General features: G+C 35.7%; 1 non-coding gene across 1 annotated transcript; it reads left to right on the forward strand.

The window, feature by feature from the left end:
* Positions 1-936: 936 nt before the first annotated feature.
* On the forward strand, positions 937-1,083 carry LOC114006967 (U4 spliceosomal RNA). Its single transcript, XR_003548618.1, has one exon. It is a non-coding gene; the product is annotated as a U4 spliceosomal RNA (small nuclear RNA).
* The last annotated feature ends 7,579 nt before the right edge of the window (positions 1,084-8,662 follow it).

An 8,662-nucleotide genomic window follows, 5' to 3' on the forward strand; every position in this document is an offset into this window, starting at 1 on the left:
TAAAGATCCCAAAGGAATAAACTCTCCCAAATTTATTCTACAATGACCCCATCACCATGATCTCCAAAACAGACAAGGACATAACAAAAAAAGAAAACCATAGACCAAAATCCCTGATAAATACAAATGCAGAAGTTCTCAACAAGCTATTAGCAAATAATAGCCAACAACATATTAACAAGTCTTTACACCATATCCAGGTAGGATTTATTCCATGGATGCAAGGGTGACTCAATATACACAAAACAATAAATATAATACATCACATTAACAGAAGGAAAGATAAAAACCATATAATCATATCAATACAGAAAAAGCATTTGATAAAATAAAATATCCCTTCATGATTAAGAGTCTTAGCAAAACTAGCATAGAAGGGACGTTCCTCAACACAATAAAAGTGTCTGTGCAAACCTACAGCTAACGTCATACTGAAAAGAGAAAAGCTGAAAGCTTTTCCACTAAAAACTGTCTGCTCACTTTCTACACTCTGTCTCATAAAACTGGAAGTCCAAACCAATAAAATCAGACAAGAAACTAAAAGGTATTAAAACAGGAACAGAAAAAGTGAAATTATCTCTATTCGCAGATGGTATGATTTTATATATAGAAAATCCACACAAAAAAAAGAACTCCTGGGAGTAATAAATGAATACAATAAAGTGGCAGGTTACAATATCAACACGAAGAAAATCTATAGCATTTTTATACACTAATAGTGAACAAACGGAGACAGAATTGAAGAATGCATTCCATGTACAATACCACAAAAAATATTCCTAAGAATAATCCTAACCCAAAGAAGTCAAAGACCTCCACAAGCAAAACTACAAAAAAAAATTGTTAAAAGAAATTGAAAATGATACAAAAAAACTGAAAAGACATCCATGTTCTTGTATTGGAAGAATAAATATTATCGAAATATCAATCCCTGCCAACTTTGCGCAGTGGCAGTATCGTAGCCAATGAGGTTTATCCGAGGCGCGATTATTGCTAATTGAAAATATCAATCCTACCCCAAATTAATCTTAAAAGTTCAATGCAATTACAATCAAACTACCAGAGATACCTCACAGAAATAGAAAAAAATAACAACTGTTAAATTTGTCTGGAAAAATAAAAAGCCCCATATCAGCAAAGCAATACTGTGAGGGAAGAATAAAGTGGAAGGCATCTCACCTCCAGACTTCAAAATATATTACAAAGCTGTGACAATCAAAACAGCATAGTATTGGCACAAATACAGGCAGGTAGACCAAAAGAACAGAGTAAACAATCCAGAAATAATCCCCCAAAATATATAGACAACTGATTTCTGACAAAGGATACAAAACAATACAGTGGGGAAAAGAAAATTTCTTCAGTAAATGGGGTGGAAAAACTGAGTGTTCACCTGCAGAAGAAAAAACAAAAATGAACTAGACCTCCATCTCTCACCATTAACAAAAATCATCTCAAAATGGATCAAAGATCTAAGCATAAAACCTCAAACTATTGAGTCATTGGAAAATCATAACTAATGTCTGCTTAGAAAAATGCATCATGACTTTTCCGACAACGCGATATAAAACTACTGGTAGAAAACTCTTGGAGACACTGGAGTAGGCAAAGACTTCTTAGATAAAAAGCACAAATAATATTCCCCCAAATAGACCAGTGGCAGTACATCAAGCTAAAAAGCTTCTGCACAGCAAAAGAAACAATTAGAATGAGGAAACAACCCTCCAACTAGGTGAATATATTTGCGAACTATGCCTCAGATAAGGTACTGATAACAGAATATGCAGTAATTCAAGCAGCTTACCCACAAAAAGAAATCCAATTAAAAAATGGACAAATGAGCTGAACAGACAATTCTCCAATGAAGACATATGAACAGCCAAAAAGCATATGGAAAAATGCTTAATATCTCTTACCATAAAGGAAATGCAAATAAAAATAACAATGAGATACCACTTAACTCTGGTCAGATTGACTAAGGTTTAAAAAAATAATAAGTGCTGGAGAGGCTGTGGTGAAAGGGAGTTTTCCTACATTGCTGGTGGGAATATAAATTAGTACAATCACCATGGAGAACAATACAGAGCTTCCTCAGAAATCTATAGGTAGAACTACCACATGACCCAGTAATTCCGCTCCTTGATATCTACCCAAAGGATAGAAATACACTCAGCTGGAAAAATATTTGCACTCCCATGTTTATTGCAGCATTATTCAGAATTGCTAGAACATGGAATCATCGCAAATGTCCAAGAGCAGATGAGTAGATTGGAAAAATATGGCACATGTGCCCTATAGAATACTACTCAGTCATAAAACAAACAATGAGGCCCTGACATCTAATACGAAAGATAGGCATTGTGTATCTCTGTTTAATATATACCGAATGTCTGCACTCTACAGCAGAAACTGAAAGATTGGAACGTATAATAGTAGGGAGGGCAACTGTAGATACTGGAGACAGTATTGGAGGGGATGGGTAATTGGAGTGGGTAACAGGGTGAAAGGGAGAAGATCAGGGAAAAAAATTAAATAAACATGAAAACAAAAAGTTAACTATTAATGATAAGGTAATACCTTTGACTTGACTAATATGCACTGTATTCTTGCTGAAAAAACATATTATACACTGTAAAGATGTACAGTGATTAAACATAAATTTTTTGAAATGCAAAAAAAAAAATGTTTATTTATAGCTGGACTATAGGGTTATACAGTTTGGAAACCAATAGTAGAAAACATCCAAGTCAAAATTTCTACAAAACTCAGATCTTTCGAAGACAACATTTTTTACAAAATTTCATTGTATTCTCATTATTAAATAAGATAGCTTCATGTGCTGTTTGGGATGTATGGAATGAGCTAAGTGTATGAATGGCCTAAAGTATATTTGTCACTCTATTAGGAGGTGTGATTTTTGTTTCCTTTTTTTGAGAGAGAGAGATTTTGCTAAAGGGCACGTGTGCTCACTGGAGGGACAGAGAGAGACAGAGAGACCAAAAGTGAGAAATCATCCCATTAGGGGACATGGCTATGTCACAGTTTCTTCTCCTCCATTCTCCTCTCAGGAGTTTGGGCACACATGCACATGTGTCTGGCCTGTTTCAAGCCACTGGGTTGGGGACTCAAACCACAGTCAGCCATGTAGGAGTCCAGTGTTTAAACCACCATGCCACCTGCTGGCCCCAGCAAGTATGATCTTTTAATGACAATATATTCATCATAAGGACCTTTAGATAACAAATATATTGGTATATAAGTTCTCTATTCCTGTAATTCTTTTTGTTTCCTAAGAAAGTAAATACAAATAAAAGATGTATCAACTGAAGTCTCAGTCTAAATTATAGTTTCATGTGATCTGTTAGCAAGAAAAACTGCAGCTTTTGCAATAGTTGGGAATGGTATTTGGAAATTAAGATTTCATGCATATAGCTCAAAAGCTACTATATAATGGGAAATTCTCAGTTACTCTACTTAATATTTATGAATAGCTATAAATATTGAAATACTTTGTTTAGTCCCATAGTCTTTTAAAATAACCATCAAGGTTGTTTTTGTATATTTTTAAAATATCTCATTCACAGTATAAACTATGAGGGATGCATTAAGCATACCAACCACATAAATCTAATACAATTATGTTTTGAGTCTTAAATCTATATTTATCATTCTACTCTTATGCAGTGTCTTATTATTGTCAATTTTTTTAGCAATAATGTTAGAAAACTGAAGCAAATTAATGGTAAAGAAGAAAGATCACTACTTTTTACAATTTGTTTATATAGGGAGGAATGTATGAGGGTAAATATAAAACAATTACCCCATGGTTCTGAAAAATGGGCACTTTTACTAAGTAATTATTCTCTAGAGTCAAAATACCCACTTTGAGAGACCATGTTAAGCAGGTTGACAAGGCCATTGCTAAATATTCTTTTTTTTTCTTTTGTAGAGAGATTTTTGCTATAGGGCGCATGTACTTGCTAGACAGATAGAGACAGAGAGACAGAAAATGAGAAATCACTCCCCAGGGGGGAATGGCCATGCTGTAATCCCTTATCCTCCATTCTTCTCTTGAGATTTTGGGCATGCACACACACACAGACCTGGCCTGAGTTTTAAACTGCTAGGACTCAAACTGTGCTCGACTACGAGAGAGACAAGAGATGACACCATTGTACCATCTGCTGGTCCCATGAAATATTCTTATGACCTTATGATTTCACTGCATATCTTAAAAGAAAATTTTCAAGGGCCAAAACTATAAAGAAATAGTTTGTGTCATCTTTTTGAAAGGCTGTAGTGAATCAATAAAAGATTTTTTTCTACTAAGAAATGGAGAAGAGATTAAAAAACTTACATTTTAGAACAAAGATAATTACATTTTACATATGTTTAATAAAACTCTAAAGAGTAGCAAACTAAAACACTTCAATTTAATATTTAAGACACAAATAAAATAAGTAGTATTGTTAAATAGTCTAATGCTTTTAGACACTTTCCAGCCTAGTCTTCAAGAGCATGGTCTTTGGTAAATAATCTCTAATTGTTTCTTTGACTGGGCAATAAAAGATACATCTCTTGCACAACTGTACTCTTACTCTAGGCACTTTATGTGTCTTACTATAAAAATATATCATGCAATATATAACCATAGGAAATTCATTTTATAATGTGAAACAAATATATATAATGTTAGAATCATATGGAATTCACCGAAATATTCTTATATTTCAATTTAAGGAGCTTTTTATTTTTTTTTGAGAAGTTTTCACTATAGAGCGTGTGCACTCGCCAGACAGACAGACAGAGAGACAGAAAGCAAGAAATAATTCCCCCCCAGGGGGGAAGGTCATGCCACAATCCCTTCTCCTCCATTCTCATCTCAGGATCTTGGGCATGCACGCATATTCGCTCGGCATGAGTTTTGTTTGTTTGTTTGGTTTTTTGCTATAGGGCACATGTGCTCACCAGAGAGAGACAGAGAGATAGAAAGCGAGAAATCAGCCCCTGGGGGGATGGCCACGCTGCAATCCCTTCTCCTCCATTCTTCTCTCGGGATCTTGGGCACACACGCATAAGCGCCCAGCATGAGTTTAAGCCACCGGTTTGGGACTCAAATCATGGTCGACTTCGTGGGAGTCCAGCGACATAGCCATTACACTAACTGCTGGTCCCTCAGCATGAGTTTTAAGCCACCGGGTCTGGGACGTGAACTGCGGTCAACTACATGGGAGTCCAGCGACATAGCCATTACACTAACTGCTGGTCCCTGTATTTTTTTTTTTTTTTGGAGAGGTTTTTGTTATAAGGTTCGTGTGCTCTCCAGAGAGACAGAGAGATATAGAAAGACAGAAAGCAAGAAACCACCCCCTGGGGTGGGGGGTGATGGCCATGCCACAATCCCTTCTCCAATCTCCTCTCAGGACTTTGGGCATGCACAGACACACTGGCATTAGTTTTAAGCTGTCAGATCTGAGACTCAAACCATGGTTGACTACATGGGAGTGCAGCGATGTAACCATTATGTCATCTGCTGGCCCCAAGGAGCTTGGCATTTTATCTGTGAAATCAGAATGCTGCCTTGTCTTTTCTGAAATATATAAAATAAAGGGCAATGGGTCTATAATATATCTAAATTGACTCACACGAAAATCAAAAGGAAGAACAAGGATTTATATGAACAATAGAAAGAAGAGGAAGATAGGTTTAGAACAATCATTGAGTTTTTTTGCTGTCCTCTTTTTTTTTAATCTTTGTGTCAGAATTGTACATTTAGCAATAATGTCAGGAAACTGAAGCAAATTAGTTGTAAAAAAGAAAGACCACTACTTTTTCCTTCCATAGCAAATTAACAAGTTTGGAGATCCTTATGTGCTGCAGTGGAGATAATTTCAGTTCTAAGTTATAGTTATACAATAGATTATGCCATGTCTATTGAGTGTGTGAGGTCTTTCAAGTTCACAGTAGAATTTTTTAGAATAAGGAGAAGCTTGTAGCTATTTATCTGTCGAATACGTGCTCGCTTATTATTGCAGAACTTAAGCAAAAAGACAAACTACAGTTATCAGTATTGAAAACATGTCCTTCAGGGACCAGCAGGTGGCATGGTGGTTGGGGTGGTGCTCTCCCACATGACTGACCACTGTTTGAGTCCCAGACCTGAAGCCTTGCTTTCCTACCTTCCCTTGCTCTCTATCTCTCTCTGATCAAATTAAAACAAATAATGATGATGATAATAAATGAAATAAAATAATCTTTAAAAAAATGTCCTTCTGGAGACCAGCAGGTGGCATGGTGGTTAGGATGCTGGACACTCCCACGTGGTCAACCATGGTTCAAGTCTTCAAGTCCTAAACCTGGTGGCTTGCTTGCTTTCTTTCTCTCTCTCTCTCTCTATGTGTGTGTGTCTCTCTCTGGTCAAAATAAAAAATAAATGAATGAATGAATAAAATTAAATAATTCTTTAAAAAAATGTCTTTCAGCTATGTACCCAGATGCTCAGAGACAAAAAAAGAAAAACAGCTTTATTATTACCAAGACACTATTGAAAAAGCTCAAGCAACATCACAGTCCATTTCTTGATGTGATACAAATGATATGTCTACCAGCCTTGAAAAGATTGTATAGAACACATGGACATGGTTGTATATAACACATGGCATGTATAGAACACGTGGCATGTGTTCAGTTCATGTATATCAAAGAGCATACAGTAAAACATTCTCAAGTTAAAAAAGAAAATTATTATTTGTTCTGCTTCTTCCTTTATTCATGCATGAGTTTTCCACTATTCATTATTAGTTTAAATATTTGAAAATTTTTAAGTCATGCAAAACTCACCAATTTGTCATTTTCCATAACTGACTATTTTACCTAGTACCTGACTATGTCTCATAGGGAGGATATATTTTCTTTTTTCCAAAGGCATTTAGATTAGTCAAATAGGCACATCAAACCAATTCATTTCTCTTTTATTTAGTATTCAGGAGTAGGTGAAGTGAATCTCAAACTCTTTTCTAATGCTTTCATTTTTATACAGCCATTTCTACATGATTTAGTTACGTCTTTTTAGAACATTATTTCAAGAGCATTACTTTTTAAAAGTCCAAGTACACTTAAGAGAGAAGCATGCATAAATTCTTAATTTTAAGATTTGTGATGTATTTATGAAAACATTTTAGGGAAAACAGAAAAGTTCCATGCCCTAAGAGTCACTTTTGTTTCCAGCACAGGAGCGTTGTTTTAATAATAAGTAATTAAGTTAATAGCACTCATCATATCATTGGACCATAAAATTATAAATCTCTTTTCCACTTTAAGCTTCTTTCTTTGACCACAATGGTTGAATTGCCTGGTAGTTTACAAATCCTATCAACAGTATTCAGAATTTATTGCATCTTAATTGAATCAGTTCAATAAATAAAGTAAAATTCTAGTCAATGGCAATTTTCGTCAACACTTTGGGTTCTTTTCAGTATGTTTAAACAATTGATTTTTTGACAGAATGCAATGTGGCCTTGATAGACTGTATTGGACTGTAGGATCTGTAGGTCTAAGAGAACTAGTTGTTTTATTATTGAAATATTTTAAAACTGTTTTTAATTACTTCAGTATCTTTCCTGACATATAATTACAATATGTAAAATTCTCCACCATCCCTTCTCATCGAAGTTTTCATGCTAAGGATTTTAACCAGTGGTATAATTTATTATTTTTTTAAGAGATTTTTGCTATAGAGCGTGTGCGCTCACCAGACAGAGAGACAGAAAGTGAGAAATCACCCCCCAGGGGGGGATGGTCATGCCACAATCCCTTCTCTTCCATTCTCCTCTTGGAATCTTGGGCACACACGCACATGCGCCCCGCGTGAGTTTAAGCCACCAGGTCTGGAACGCGAACTGCAGTCGACTACGTGGGAGTCCAGTGACATAGCCATTACGCTAACTGCTGGTCCCACCAGTGGTATAATTGCTATCATACTGATAGAGAAGAGTTTTTATCCTCAGCTCAAGTTCTCTGCAGAACATTTCAAACTTGTTCTCTTTTAGTTATTTCTAACTGGATAACCCATTAGATGATCAAATTCGTCCTACCATCTTATCTATAGAAGTACACACATATATACATTCAGCTACTTGCCATTTTTTTTTCTTTCTACATAAAATCATTGCATTTGCTACTTGTTCTTTTGCCAGGTCAAATGTGACTTTAACTCAAAGTCTCTCCTACTTATCTCTATGTAAAGTGATGCTAGAAGCAATTTTCTGATATAAAGCTCTGATTATGCCATGACCTGTGTGGAGTTTGACAGTGATGCTGGTTATGGTCAGACTTATATCAGACCAAGGCTCATATTAGAAAAAGACTCAGTCTTTCACAATTTGATGCAAAACAATTATCCTAAGCACAGAATTCTGTTACAGTCACTTGAAAAAGCAGAAATGACCATCTCACTATCAGTTCGGTTTGGATGTGGAGATTGATGACATTATGCATACACACACAATGAGATGAAATGTATTCCTTACATGATTAAAATAGCTGGAGAAAACAGAAAAAGCCTTTTAAACAGGTCCAAAATTGTTTGAGACAGTCAAGAGAGGAGACTGGCTCAGGGTTCTGTTTGTGGTTAGGAGGTGGGACTGGAGTGAGAGTTAGCTCT

The sequence above is a fragment of the Tupaia chinensis genome, unplaced genomic scaffold (genome assembly GCF_000334495.1).
Source record: "Tupaia chinensis unplaced genomic scaffold, TupChi_1.0 Scaffold000105_1, whole genome shotgun sequence".
In the NCBI taxonomy this organism is placed as follows: domain Eukaryota; kingdom Metazoa; phylum Chordata; class Mammalia; order Scandentia; family Tupaiidae; genus Tupaia; species Tupaia belangeri.